The 15750-nt window shown below is 35.6% G+C and overlaps 1 protein-coding gene and 2 non-coding genes across 4 annotated transcripts in view; all 3 read left to right on the top strand.

The window, feature by feature from the left end:
• Positions 1–15750, top strand: part of LOC111517926 (uncharacterized) — a 238757-nt gene that overhangs the window by 11588 nt on the left and 211419 nt on the right. The window lies entirely within an intron of this gene.
• On the top strand, positions 4669–4740 carry TRNAP-AGG (transfer RNA proline (anticodon AGG)). The gene has a single exon. It is a non-coding gene; the product is annotated as a tRNA-Pro (tRNA).
• On the top strand, positions 5495–5568 carry TRNAI-AAU (transfer RNA isoleucine (anticodon AAU)). Its single transcript has one exon. It is a non-coding gene; the product is annotated as a tRNA-Ile (tRNA).

The following is a 15750-nucleotide window of genomic DNA, read 5'->3' as shown; positions in this document are numbered from 1 at the left end:
AAGCGTACAGTATATCATCGCTTTGTAGTCTAGGACTGGTCTAATGACAGTTTTATATTGTGTAGGAGAGTTTTAATGTCGCATCTCTCGAGTTTGCCTCTCAGAGCCTTCAGCAGGTTGGCTCTCTTCCGGACTCTGTCCAGTGTCTCTCTCAGGTCGATCTCCCAGTTGAGGGTCCTCGTAAAGGTGACCCCCCAAGTAGGGCAAGTAGGAGTATTAGTTTTTCTCCTAAAAGTCTGAGATTCAAGTTATCAGGATTTAATTTAGGACGGGTAGAGGTGGTAGGATGTCCGAATAGGATGGTTTGGGTTTTGGTGGGATTCATTTTGATACGCCATTTGTTGCACCACTGCTCGAAATTGTCATGTTTTGTGCTTGTATTTGCAAGCTGCGGAGTGTTGGGAGCAGAAGAGTATAGGTTCATGTTATCGGCGTATTGGAGGATTTTCTGGGTCGTGGGGACGTCGTGAACATTAATAAGAAATAAGGAGAAGGCGAGCCCTGCGGGACATCGGCTTTGGGAGAGAAGGGGTAAGACAAGGCTTCGTCTACTTTGATGCGGATTTGTCGGTTATATAGATAGGAAGCTACTAGTCTGATGAAGTGATGAGGAAGACGTATTTGGATAAGCTTCCAGATCAGGCCGGCGTGCCAGACCTTGTCGAAAGCTTTTTGGATATCTAGAAGGATTGCAATATTGCAAAAAGATGCGTTGATGTTTTGGGAGATGTGGGTATGAAGTTCGACAAGTGCGTTCTGAGTAGAGTGTTCTGATCTGAAACCATGCTGGTGGGGAGGGAAGGTGTTGTGATATAGGAGGAAGTCGTTCAGACGGTTAGTCATTAGTCGTTCCAGCAATTTACCCAGGCAAAATATTGACAAGAATAACTGCAAATTTTTATTTGGACGAAACTTGGTATGACACTCACGACACAGTTACGAAAGGGTGGACTGATGGTTCGAGAATGCGTACACCAAACATGCCTGCAAACAAAGGATCGCGAATAGCATTGTGAATTGCGGAGGAAATAAAGGATGGGTTCCGAATTTTTTGAAATTATATGGAAAAAACTTGGGGACTGCAATGTTGACTATCATAAGAACATGGAAGCTAATATTTTCGAGGAATGGTTTGAAAACACATTGATACCAAATTCGGATGCGAATAGTGTGATAGTTCTTGACAATGCTTGCTATCATTCGCGATAGCTCACCAAAGTACCGAATGAAAATTCGAGGAAAGATGAAATACAAAGTTTTTCAATGGATAACAATTTGTATAATGAAGATTACTTTACCAAAAAGCAACTACTTGAAGTTTTACAGACGAAAACATTTGAAAAAGTGTTTGCCCTTGAGTATTGCTGAAAAGTAATTAACTATATTATTAAAGGGGAGCTATTGGAAGTTAGGTTACACTATATTTTTTCTACCACAAATTTCAAATCTGTAAACTTCATTTAGAAATTGGAAATCCAAATTTGTGTCGTGTATTTGTTTCACTGTGCCCCTTGAGTTCATTTTCGAGAATTTCTCTTCCGTTCATTAGTCAAACGCCCATAGTCGCAAAAAAGAGTAGATTCCAGCAACTCCGAGAGTTTCTCTGATTTCAAAGAGGTCTTTTTCCGATAATTCTCTCGCCCTCCATTATTTTGATTTATATGTAACAAAAAAGTTCCTCCCTCTCACCTACACACTAACGCGCTGACCTCTAGCTTTCAACGTAATTCGCATCTACCGTCCATTTCATTCGGCTTTCATTCGTTCAACATCTATTCAACCATTGGAATGGCCTTTTCAAAAAAAACGGCATTCCTTTCTTCCCTGTTAATTAGTGATGAAATTGTCAGTGGAGCGGGAGGGATGCTGCCTGCATTCACATCCGCAGACTGCAACTGCATTATCGTTAGGTTCTGTATTCCAATTTAATGAAATGCCTACAATTTCTGTTCAGTGGCGGGTTCTCCAATTTCTGCCCCGATAGTGATAATAAAGTCCTATCGCTCTCTCCTCTGAGTGTTGAGTAAGGGGGCTTCCAATTACGTTTGAATAGTTTAATAGTTTCAAATGTTTATTATACATATAGCCAGTGGGCATACTTGAAGACTGGCCATAAATCAAATCATCTAAAGGAACAATTTGTTCAGGCTAGTCTCAACTCCCTACACTGTAGGTTAATGGACTGACTGAAAACAACTACTCCCCTGGATAATACCACGAAGGGAGTTGGATTATATCCGACAGAAGGTAAATGCAATGGACCAAAGAAAGGAGTGAGAGCGGGTATTTCATGAATGAATACTCCTTGGGGTACTCATGATATGATAAATTTGTGTCAGTTTTGTACTAGGGGATTCAAGAGATATTGTTGATATTTTTTTTGATTTGAGAAGAGTGTTGATAGGCTTCAGAGGAGCTGGGAGTTTTGGATCAAAAAAGAAATGAAAATCACGTGAGATGATTTTGGGGATCCCTTCTATCTCCATGTGAGATGTGAAACCCGCCTCCCTCAATCTCAATTTTCTCAGTCTTGGCCCACACCTGCCGATATAAAGGAGATGTCTCTCAGTGACCTGTCCACCTTCCTGGGAAGGACAGGATGGACGATGACCCAGGTGGACAACTCCTCGGGAGGATGTACAATGTGTCACATGTGGCCTAAGTACTGTGCACTTACTCTCACCCTCCCTACTTTACAGGTAGTCGGCACCAGATAGCATACTCATCCACCTATCGATTACGAATTTTCTTCATTTTCACGAATTCACCGAAAACATACGATATTGATGGCTGTCAAACAAATACTAAAAACAACGCAGCGTCTTTAAACTTGAAACATCTGATTGTGCTCTTTCTACTACAGTGACAGTTTTCTAATCAACTACCGCCATCTCTAGGTCAGGCCGAGTACTTGTGGGACCACCATCCAACAGGAATTTTGTCTTTTGGCCTCGGTAGGAATGAGGATATCATTGTTTCTGATTTGTTGATGTTTGTGATTTTTTTTCTCCTCAATATACTCCCTATATTACCTATGACACATCTGCTTGACGTCCGAGTCCAGCATATGATACATATGATGGTTTGAAGGTATTTGATTTGAATAAAAATCACCAAAATTCGTGGACAACTGCAGACACGTGTTTCTGGTTCGTTAGCCATCATTAGTATGATATAGCTAAGTGCTAGGTGCAACTCTTGGTTGCAGGAAATAACACAAATGCACGGAGTCATTATCTGCGGTTTGCAAGTTTATTCTGGTGGTTCTTGACCCAAACTTCATGTTGGTAAAAGGGGAGGAACCTTCTTCAGAAGAATTATAAATATATAGAAGTGATTTTTTTAATGAGAAGACCTATTCAACATTTGCAAACTATCTCATGGCAGAGGAGCCAACGAGTGTTGCCTAATTCCACCACAGTTCCACTTGAGTATTGAGAAAATCCTTGTCCTTTGGCAAAACTGTTACAAAAAAATACAATACTCAAGCAAGAACACTCTAAAAGTTTCCCCTAAACTTTTTCTTCTCACGTTTGAATGATGAAACAGAACCTCACGTCGACGAAAATAGACTTTCAACAGCAGACTTTTTCTTTGTTGTTTCCCGAAAATCTCGGACTGTTGTGGTTGTGTTGTTGTGTTCAAATGTAATTATCATTGTGGTTGGCATTATTTGAGTTTTGCTTCATAACTGAATGGTTATTAGTCCAGTTTTGCTTGTTTCGATGGAAATTACGAAACAGTTTGGCGTATTATATTGCGAGACGAACTTTGCTGGTATACACATAATTGTGTTTGGAGGAATAAAATCAAATTAATAGGAACATTGGTATGAGACCGATATGGCTTTATCTGAATTCAACCATCTGTATAATTAGTTCAAGCTTTGAAACTGGAAAGGGTGTATTTTCTCAGGGATTTTTACACCAATTTTCATGGAGAGAGGATTAAAAATGCAATTAAAATGCTGAGCAATCAATTTCCTCTGCCTCATACTTTCATTAGGCCCTTCCTTAAGATCATACCGCTATAATTAACGCTAGATAATTACAGTTTTGTAGCACTATGCTTTGCACACACTATAAAAAAGCAAGCAATACCGTCTCGAACATACCTAGGTACCTATATGCACAGTTTTTTAGTCGTTAAACATGTTTAGTTTGTTGGTTAGAGGCATAAAAGTTAGAAGTTAGAAGTGAAAGATGGAAATGAGGATATTTTGAGGATGATATTGAGGAAGTGAAAAAAATTGTTATGCAGAATCGTGGAATTATCAAAGAGAAGTTGCTGAGGATGTTGGCATATCGGCATGCACTATAGACATATATTCAGAGTTGATTATAAACTGATATAATATTTCTCAGAAAACAAAAAATTGGTTGAAATAAGTTAGTTTTTGGAAAAGAAGGTTTTTTGGCTTTCTACTACTCCATTTTGATACAAAAAAATGTGGGAATCTTCCAAAGAAAGGAAGGAAGTAATCAATTTTAAAATAAGTAACTCTATACATGGATGTGTAGATCATGCAAAGAAGTAACTTTAAGATACAAACCATTCATTTAGTGTAAAATGAAAGCAAAGTTACACTCCTTCGCTCAAAATAAAAACTTGATTTTGTTGAGAAAAACAGTATTGTTCGACTACATGAAATTTGTAATTATTCAACATGGCTCGTTGGTCTAGGGGTATGATTTCCGCTTAGGGTGCGGGAGGTCCCGGGTTCAAATCCCGGACGAGCCCACTTTTTTTTTTAATTTATATCAGTTGACTATTTATTATTGGTTTCATTTTTAATTTATATTTTTTCAAAAATTAAAAACAGAAAACTTTTGTAAGTAAAAACTAAATAGTAAATTCTCCATAGTAATTCAGAAGTTACTTAATGCCAAAATTCTTATACTTTCAATTGGAGTGTATTTTAAATATACAGGGTGTATCTTAAATGGTCAATTCCAGGTGGTGATTACTTGAAGGAATTACGCGCGAACCCGCCATTACAGAAAGTGCGCGAAAAATCAGCACTAATAATGAGTGCTTCAGTTTTAGTTGACGCATCAAAAAGAGTACCTACTTCGAGATCCAAGATCACAACATGTCCGCCATAGTTAACAATTACTGTCTGAAAAACTTTACTTCGGTTAATTACTATTTTTAGACAGTAGAATGGAGGTACTTCCTATCCACTATGAAAATTTCCATCGCATCGGAAAATGAAGAATAGAGGTGACATACTATTTTTAAATCGTTACGGACTTATTTCAATTTTACTTATTGACCTACAACGAGAATGCCTTCTTTCATGAGAAGTGAGTCACACTGTATACACAAAAATCATTCTGGATCATTATGACTTTCTAAAATGAAATCTCCCAATGTATGCTATTGTAAACCTTTCAGGAAGTCATTGAATAAATGAATCTGTTTAAACATCAACAAGTCTGCAAAAGCACGCTACTGTTTCGTATGATAATGTTTACTCAACAGTTGAGCATCAGGCCCATTAGCTCAGTTGGTTAGAGCGTCGTGCTAATAACGCGAAGGTCGCGGGTTCGATCCCCTCATGGGCCATTATTTTTTTTTTCGATATTCTAATAGCATACAGACATGTTTTTTTCATTCTTTCATGATAGAAATTTCTCTAAACTAATTTTTCTTCGAAATATTGAAATTTGCAACACGTTTTGAACTATAATTAAAATAACTTTCCCCAAATTCTAACGCCACTCGTGACTGTCTTATGAACATTAAGAAAAACTCTTCTACATCCATAATTAATTATCAATAATAATACAATCGACTATAGTTATGATGAATTATTGACAATAATAGAAATATTACTTTAAATGTTTACCTTCTGGGCAACAGTAATGATAGTGATGATCATTAAAAAGTTTCGGATACTTAGTCTTTGACAATTTAAAGACCCTTTTTATGAAAATTGGAACCAAGGCATTTTCATTATGAAGAAATAATTTTATGGGAAAGAAAAGTTTTGGCTTTCTACTTCACAATCTTCATACAGAACTACATATGGGAATCTGAAAATAAACTCTTTACAAAGATATGTAGTTCATGCAAGGAATTAACTTTCAGACATAAACTGGAAAAAAGTCCACTCGAAACAACTTTTTTCATATAAATATTGAATTACACGAAAAAAAAAAAAACTTTCGAAACAAATACTATCATTTAAACGCTGAATTATCTGAAAAATACCTTTATCTCTTCAGATTGTACTCCAAACATTCGTTATGGAATTGAATCAGATATCATTCATAGGATTGCTACACAATATAGTATATGAAAGAGGTAAAATTTTACTTACATGGAACAATGTCATCCTTATTGGTGGACCTCGCTTCACTGCAAAATGTAGTATAGCTCCTCAGTAGTTATGTTTTTGTTTCATTAAAATTTTAGCAGTTCTCACGAGAAGATGAAGAAAATAAATGTAGGTTTAGCTAAATTTCTGAATATCGCACGAATCTCAAAGGACAAGTGAATAAGACATGCTTCTGTAATTTTTGAAGGCGTCATTTGTTATCTTCTATGAAACCAATAAAAATGATGATTTTGACATGAAAGTGAATCACAAATTTTCAGCTCAGATGGTATAAAATATCTACTTTGAAACATTTGACGCATTATATTGTGAAAATGCTTTTACACAGAATATGGGTTACGATTTCAGGCGTTCACACAAAATATTATGTGTTAACGCTTTTACAATATGTTGCATATTTATGGGTCAGGTTCTTAGTTTCTGAAATTATGTTCATCTATTTTCACCCCGATTTTATATCTGTAGTACCTTCGTTATTGAAACGTCTTTTCCTTGGTTGAGAAGAATGAATTGGGATTTTATTGCTTTCAGTTTGAGATGTGCAAAGCAGATATATCTAGTAGGTTTTTGAGGTTCAACATATATTATTCTGATTAAGTTTTCCAATTTTTATACACGAAAAAAAAATACAAAAATATACAGTGAGCACAACGAAGGTCCAAGGTACATACCTTGGGGAACTTCATAACTTACAGATTTGTTATATATGATCTTTTAACGGGTACTACCGAACTTTGAAAATTAATAACGGCCATTCCGTTGAAGCTACATCTGTCAAAAATAATTGTTATTTATTCATTCTGATTTGCCAAATCACCATGGAAAGATATTGCATTCAACAACACGTACAAATAATGAAATTGTTTTACCAAAATAGGTGTTCTGTTCCGGCGCGCTTCTTCCATTTTAAGATCGCCATAATCGTCCTATCGACGCAATGTGGTAGATAAATTTTAGTCCACTGGTTCAGTAAACGATGGACCAACACCTGTACGTCGAAGAAATGTAAGATCTGCCGAAAACTTCTCCGATGTCTGTGAGAGTATACAGAAGAATCTGAGGCAGTCGATTTCGCGTCACACACAAGAACCCGGCCCTTGGTCTGTGACTTGGGCCTGCACCCGAACAAAATTCAACTGACTCAGTAACTGAACCATAGACAATGATTTGTGTTTGCTGAATGGGATCTGGAGCAGTTAGAAATTGACCGTAATTTTCATAAAAAATCATCTAAGAAATTTCGATGATATTTCACACACTTTGTTTTATTTTAATTCAAAGGAAGCGCTTAATTAAAGACCCTATATATGGCTGAAAACCAAATTTTGATTTTATAATTGAGATAATTTCTTTATTATTGTCATTTATCATTTCATATCTTCAAAGGAAAGAGTTTTTCATCAACACTTCTCTTAATTTACAATCTAATGGTAGACCTTTATTACAACGAATCCTCAAGAACAGCAGCAATTGAATGATTTGTTTCATTCGAAACGATCATACATGATCCAACGTTTCGTGAACCGACAAAAGTAATCCACCCGCTCGTATTTCCTGGAAAATCCTTCCGAATAGCCGTGTCATCCTGAAACTGATCAATAGCGCTATCGGCTCCTGGTGGAATTCCAAGTTCCTGCTGAATTTTCCCGTATTTGCAGGAATCGGTTTACTCCTCGCTTTCCTGCTACCCTGTTCGAAAGTGATCGGTAATCGACACAATTTTGATTGGAAACCGCTGTCGATAGACTTCGATGAGCTGCTCCTGCTTAGACCAATTAATTGTCATTCGATACTTCTGGGAATCGAATTCGTGTAAGTTTTGAGTTTCGTGATTCATGTGGTATGACATGCCAAATCGGAGATATGATTGATGAATTTTGACTTGCAAATTTTATGTCGGGCACCGAGATATTTTCATCGTTTTGGGAATCGATAGGTTACAGGTTGGGTATCGATGTTCCCGAATTCGTTCTGCTCTCCTGGTGGATTCTGATCGGAAATATCGTTTCGAAGTTATCGAATTGATGGGAGGGTTAATATTGGTTTGGGACTCGACTCAGATATTGGGGCGGGAGGTTTTTTGAGCTTAATGCAGACTTATGCATTCACAGATAGACTGAAAGCACGCTTTTTTGTAATTGTAGGTTGATTTCTTCACCAATAGGGCTGAATATGAATCTGGACATTTGAAATATGGTTTGTTTTGAAATCACAATTGTCATAACAGTTGGGCTGACATGTTCTTAGGCTAACATAAAAAAAATGATGAAAAATTTGATTTTGATATTGAATATAGTTGGCTTCGAGGGCGATAAACAGATTATAGCGGTCATACAATTTTTCGAAATCATTTTTATAGTACGATTTGTGTTCAGTCTCAAAATAAGCCTCAGTTTCGACCATTAGCTCTTCATCGGCGCTCAATTAATTTCCAGCGAGCATTCTTCTGAGGTCTGGGTACAAATTACAATAAGTTTTTAACAGAATTGTCTTAAGATTAACTGGGAAGGTATGCTGTCCCAAAGTGAACCTTTCCTCGCGTTTCACAACGCGCTATTTAATGTATTTGATGAATCATTAAAAAAAATGCAAAAAAAACTAAGTCAGAAAATGACAACTATGGATTACATCAGGATTGAAAATATCTTCGAAAAATGCACGTACACTGCATAACATACGAAAATTTACTGACAATCTTTACTTTCATGACTTCTTCAATAACTACCGCAGAATATACAAAGTGGTCCAACGAAAAGTATGCACCTTGCTTTTCTCCTTTTTTGTAACTTAACGCAAAAATGCTCGGACAGGTCAATTTTTCTTTTGAGGGGGACACATTTTAGATGTATTTTTCTCCCTGTGCCTTCAATCCCCTAGCGAGGGTGAGTAACAACCCTAAAATGTTAAATAGAAATTATCTTTCCAATGATACCTAATTTGTTGTTTTATACTCAAACATGTAGATATTATTAAGAGAAATAACTACAAATCAGTACTTTGAATTGTGTAATTGACTTAGTAAAATCCAACTTCAGCAAGTGCTGAAAATGTGACCCATTTGCTTCCATACTTTTGTATGCTTCCATACTTTTGTTCAAATCTATTCCTAACATTCTGTAGCATATCAGGTGTTATACTTCTGCACTCTGCTGTAATTCGTTGGCGAATATCTTCTATGGACTCGGGCTGCGTAGCAAAACATTTATTTTTCAAGTGTCCCCAAAGGAAAAAGTCTAAAGGCGATAATTCAGGTGACCTGGCAGGCCATTCGATGGGGCTTCTCCTTCCAATCCACCGTCCAGGAAACCGGTCATCTAAAAACTCTCTTACCGGAGCAACATAGTGAGGAAGTGCTCCATCTTGCTGGAAATGAAGCCGATCATCATTATGATTTTGGTCATTTTCTATTATTTCTGTTATGAGAGGATCAATTGTATCTTCAAGCATGTTCAGGTAGACCTCACCAGTTAAATTCCCAGGAATAAAAAGTGGCCCTACGATATGACTACCTAATATGCCACATCAGATATTGATTTTTTGAGGGTACTGGGTATGGACCTCTCGGAATAAGTGTGGGTTACTGTCATCCCAGTAACGGTTATTATGCCTATTCACAGCTCCATTCACAAAAAATGTACTCTCATCGGAAAAGCACGTGTTGAATGATAGGTGCGGATCATCAATTAGTAGTTGGCTCAGTTGTTCACAAAATTGCAGCCTTCTATCAGGATCATCTCCATTGAGTTCCTGTACTAATTTAATTTTGTACGGATGAAATTTATAGGCTTTTAATATCCGTATTATGGACGAACGGGAGAAACCTGAGGCTGCAGCAAGCTGACGGGTACTTCGAGTTTGATCCAATTCAACATGTCCCAAAACAGCGACTTCCACTGCTTCATTTCTGATCGGTTTCCGTGGCTGGTGTTTCACATTACAGACAGATCCGGTATCGACAAACTTTTGGACTAACTTGGCAATGTACGAATCATTCACATTTTTCCCGAAATGACTGTTATTGAAGAGGCGAGCAGTTAGTCTAGCACAACTATTATGTTGATAATACAGTTTAACAATTTCAACTCGTTCAGGAATGGAATAAATAATTTTTAGAGTAAAGTTGAAATAATTTCAAAAACAACCGAACTGAATCAATGAACGTTTGACTAAATTCTTTTTGTACACTCATCTGCTGTTGTTATTTGAACCAAAAAACGCACGAGAGAAATTGAGGAATGTAGTTGTGATAAAAATGCCGTTTTTTCCGCATTTTCATTAACACCAAAAATATCGAGTAAATGTTCTTGCTTTTTTTATAACTATTCAAGTAAATACAACAAATTAGGTATCATTGGAAAGATAATTTTGTGCCCTTTCAAATGATATATCACTCGACCCCACTTTCCATTTAAAATTTTAGGGTTGTTACTCACCCTCGCTAGGGGGTTGAAGACACAGGTAGAAAAATACATCTAAAATGTGTCCTCCTCAAAAGCAAAAATGACCTGTCCGAGCATTTTTGCGTTAAGTTACAAAAAAAAAGGAGAAAAGCAAGGTGCATACTGTTCGTTGGACCACTCTATATAGATTCACTATGAAGAAAGCGAAGGAAATCCATTATAATAACCAAATCGGTAAGTCGACTAATAAAATGAAAAAAGCCTGCTATCAGTGATATTACGGGAAAATAAAAAAAAACATGTGGGAATATCACTTAGTCCTGATAAAAATCAATGATTCTTATTGTTCGATTACAAAAAACCTTAGTGGTACCTCACGATCCCTTATTAAATCTTGAAGATGTCAGAATTGAGGATAACCTAACATTTTACGATACAAGTATTAGTGAATTACTAGAAATTTTGAGGAATATAAAGAATAAAAATGGTTATGATGGAATCTCCATAAAAATTATTCAAAATCTTCCAATTGAGGCACTGCAAACATTGGTACCTTCAATCAACACCTTTTTCCAGAATGGATTTTTTCCTGATTCTCTGAAAACATCCGTTGTGCTTCCATTATGTAAAGGCGGAGATTCAGATGATCCCGCGAACCTTCGCCCGATCTTTCTCGAAAATTTTGTGAAAATAAGTCTGACAGTTTTCCTACAACACCACAATATTTTAAGCGAAAGCCAGTGTGGTTTTCAAAGCAGTAAATTAGGCACGATGCCATCTTTTCATTTCTTTATGATATTTACTCATAGTTTAATTCTGGTAATGTAGCAGCTGCGGTCTTTTGTGATCTTTCTAAGGCGTTTGATTGCGTTGATCATAAGAACTTGCTAAGAAAAATTCACCAATACGGCTGCAGAGAAATGACGCTCAAATGGAAATTATGTGTGGTGTTCCACAAGGATCAGTTTTGGAACCCATCTTATTCTTATTATATGTCAATGACATTGCAAATTTGAGCATTTCTGGAAATGTCACTCTTTTCGCCACAAGTGATTCTGTCTTTTAGCGTTAAAAAGACGAAATATCGCGCAAAAATGGCTCCAAAAAAAAAGAATGCACTATTTCATCAAAAAAGTACACTGTATCACAAAGCAATGAAAACGATGGCAAAATTGCATGAATTGAGCTTCGAATTGCTTCCGCATCCACCGTATCCTCCAGATCTGGCCCCCAGCGACTTTTTCCTGTTCTCAGACTCAATGCTCGCTAGAAAAAATTTCAGCGCCGATGAAGAGGTTGCCTTTGAAACTGAGACCTGTTTCGAGGCCTAAAGACGAACCGTTTTATGAAAATGAAATCAAAAAATTGTATGACCGCTATAATCGTTATATGGCCCTCGAAGGCAACTATATTGAATAGTATATGCAGCTATTTTTTGCTGATAGGGATCTGTGGAGGAATTATATGACAATATCTGTATAAGATGGTTTGTGAAAATTGCAAAATTATGTTTGTTATTGATTATCGGTAATAGTCAAGTCAATTTATTGAATTATTCATCTTCCTTTCAGTGGTAAATTTTATTGACGGGGGAATGGAATTGACATATTCGACAAACTTGCCTAATTGCCTAGCTATACCAGTAAAACGGACTAAGATGTCATCTAGAATTCTGTACCAGTAGAAGAAACTATTAATTAACTGATTATTGTGGATATATCATTCTCTAGATAATTCAGGAAAATCTCAGCCAGCAAAGGACTCATTATTATGAAGGAAAGAGAATTAAAACTATCTATCTTTTTTACCACTTTTATTTGTAACTAACGTTACTGCAGTTTCGTTCCATGAGGACATTTTCAAAGTTATACATTAAACATATACATAAGCTTATACATTAAACATACACATGCAGTTTGAAAATGTCCTTATAGGACGTGCAGTAACATTATTTACAAATAAAAGTGGTAAACATCATAGAAAGTTTCAATTCTCTTTTCTTTATTATGATTTCCTACCACGTAGTACAGCTACATCTACCAATTTATTACCCATTATTAGTTCTTCGCTGCATGAATAAAAGTTTTCGTCGAATCGGAAATAATTTTGCTTGCAAAATGAATACACGGTTTTTTGTCGGTTAGATTCACAAATCTTTCAAAAATCTTTTGGGTAGAATACGAGTAGATTTCCAATTTTTTAGGCGTGTTTTCTTCTCTTCTAAAATGAAATATTCCTTCAAGTTTTTCTTTTCTATCAGAAGTTTTTTGTGAATTATACCACTGACTTTTTCCGAACATCCGATGAAAGAAAAATCTGTTAAAATCTATTTTCCGTGCCCCCCCCCCTACGAACGATAACTCTCAAAAGTCTAAAGTTGTACGAGCTGAGGACTAACGAGGTCTTACCTTTCAACGTGTGATTTCTAACATCTGTGTCCCGACTATGGAATTCTACGTAATCAAATCTAGATCATAATGCAGAGGATTACCTTCAGATAGACATACAAGGTATCCCTTCTACAATATTGAATTTTTTTTTCTACTTTCATCCATTTCGTTCTTCCGTGGTTGATTGCCAACGGTCGATTCCATCACATGTGATGCAAATGGGTGTTAAATATAAACCCCCTCCCTAAGCCTTTCAAGGGCTCAAGATCCATTTTGTTCAGCATCAACATTATTCGCCTGTCGTTTGAACTTGTTTCATAACGTCTTTCACATTTATGGAGCATAACTGTATTATAAATTATATATGCTCAAAATCCCACTCATGCCTACGTCACAATTACTTGTACATCAATTCCAAGCGTCTGTTGCTGTAGTACGAGCTCACTAGCTGGGTTTTTGATGATGTTCATTTTGAATTAATTACCTCTTTCAACATCCATTATAGGAGTTGCCCTCCGGCGGTATACAATGAATTGAACGTTGTTTCTGTAAAACATCAGCCTCCAGGTCTGATAGAAGATGAAAGGCTGTTCAGTTTCCAACTCGCATTGGAAATTTATCGGAATGAATTTAGCAAAATTTCAATGGTTTTGGTAAAGGGAATAGTAGTGGAACTTTTTCTGTGACGTGAAACTAAAAATAAGGCCAGCCGCACATTGAAAACTTCACGGAAATTAAAGTGTGGAACGTGTCCTAAGGTATGTATTGGTCAAACTGGCAGAACATTTAAGAGTCGAATCCAGGAACATCATATGAGCTATGTGAATAAGAAAACAAGTTCAACGTATTCAAATTATTTTTTATAAGAAAATCATATCTTTAACGAATAATTGGAATTTTCAGACATAGAAAATGAAGGTTTGAAACTGAATCATTTGGAAGCAATGGAAATTAATAAACCTAAAGATTCAAACATTCTAATGAATGAGCAACTGGATTTGAATAGATCACCTTTATTGAAAGTTTCTGAAAATTTAGGCAGATACTTACTTCTATTGTAATTTCTTACCTTTATTCTTTTTATTAGCTCAGCTCAGTCGGTTTGCAGATCATGTAACTCTCTGGCCCAAGGTAGAGTTCTTGGAAAGGTTTTTAGAATAATTGTATCTTTATTTCATTTTTTTTTCAAGAAAATTCAATAAATAAATTGAAATGTAAAAAAACTGAATACTGGTAAAGATACAACTATATGTTCTACCCTAATCTGCGACGAAATACCTTATACTAATGGATAATCAGTCAAAAATATACAAATATAATTTAGAATTCCTCTGTAACTATTCTGTAGTCTTAATTTCTCTTTACCGGAAAGTTACATACGTAAATTTTGTGTTTATTTGATGTTTCGTGATAAATATAGTTAAAAAGATTTTTTTTGCTGAATATTACTGAATTTGCAGTCTGATCGATAATTTATCAATATTATGTCCCCTCTGGAATGAAATTATATCATTTATAATCAAATGTTAATGCACATAATAGTCTACTGCGCACAGGAAAGTTTCTATTGAAGAAGTGGCGAAATATGTGATTGTGAACTTAGAATTTGTTTCTAAGGACCTACTTCTACAATTAGGTCGTTGGATGCTGAATTCAGGATCTCTAAAAATACTAATTCTCAGGTAAGTTTCCATTATGTTGTTGTGAAATTAGTATTCCTATCTCAAATATACTGCTTGCAACAGGTTTTTTTTAAATTTCTGTATTTAATTTCAGATTTTATCGGCTCTTACAAATTTTGCGTGTCGTACCTCTTTGAATCTTTTTTCAACTCCCTTTATTGATTCACCTAACACTCAGTTCTTCACCATGGCAATGAATTTGAAATTTGCCAAATTCCGCCCTTTGATTGATTTACACTTCTTATATTAATGAATCATACTAATATTTATGCAATCATAATAATAATTACCAATTTTGATAACCTTACTTTATATCAGGTTTTCAGTTTTTATAATTTCAATTTTAAAATTGTTACTTCTTGAATTGTTGACACCTACTTTTCATTATACTCTTCTCATTGGTCATTTATAAGTTGCAACATATTCATGTACTGAGTGTTTCATTTACTGGTTAGATAGGATACTTCGAAATCATTTTTGACAATCTTTGTTTTATAAATTTCTAATTTTGATTTTGTTTATTTCTAATCTATTCCAACAGAATATAACCGGTGATTAATGGTTTCATGAATATTGAGCTGTTTGGAACTACTTTGAAACAAACTCTTACTGAAATGGTTCATAATTGAAGTCTTACGCACTACCATTGCCAAGAAAATAAAAATAAGATATTATAAACCAAGGTAATGTATCTAGCCTATATTATTCATAAATAATCAGAATGAAATTTCTGATTTACTGAAACTTTCAACATCAAACTTTTCATAACAATAGTTATTTGGAAGATTTTTGTTAACCTTTTGAGGAATAGGCTGAACGCAAGCAATCTTCCAACAAGAAGGAAAAACCCCTTCTATTCCTTGTACGACAGGTTTGAAAAATGCAAAATACTGGTTTTAACTACGATGACGGACACTTCATAAATACACTTCAAT

Source organism: Leptinotarsa decemlineata, unplaced genomic scaffold, assembly GCF_025532065.1.
Source record: "Leptinotarsa decemlineata unplaced genomic scaffold, Ldec_3_MD MMD2_tig00026328_RagTag_RagTag, whole genome shotgun sequence".
Lineage (NCBI taxonomy): Eukaryota > Metazoa > Arthropoda > Insecta > Coleoptera > Chrysomelidae > Leptinotarsa > Leptinotarsa decemlineata.
This window is presented reverse-complemented; position numbering and strand designations above follow the sequence as displayed.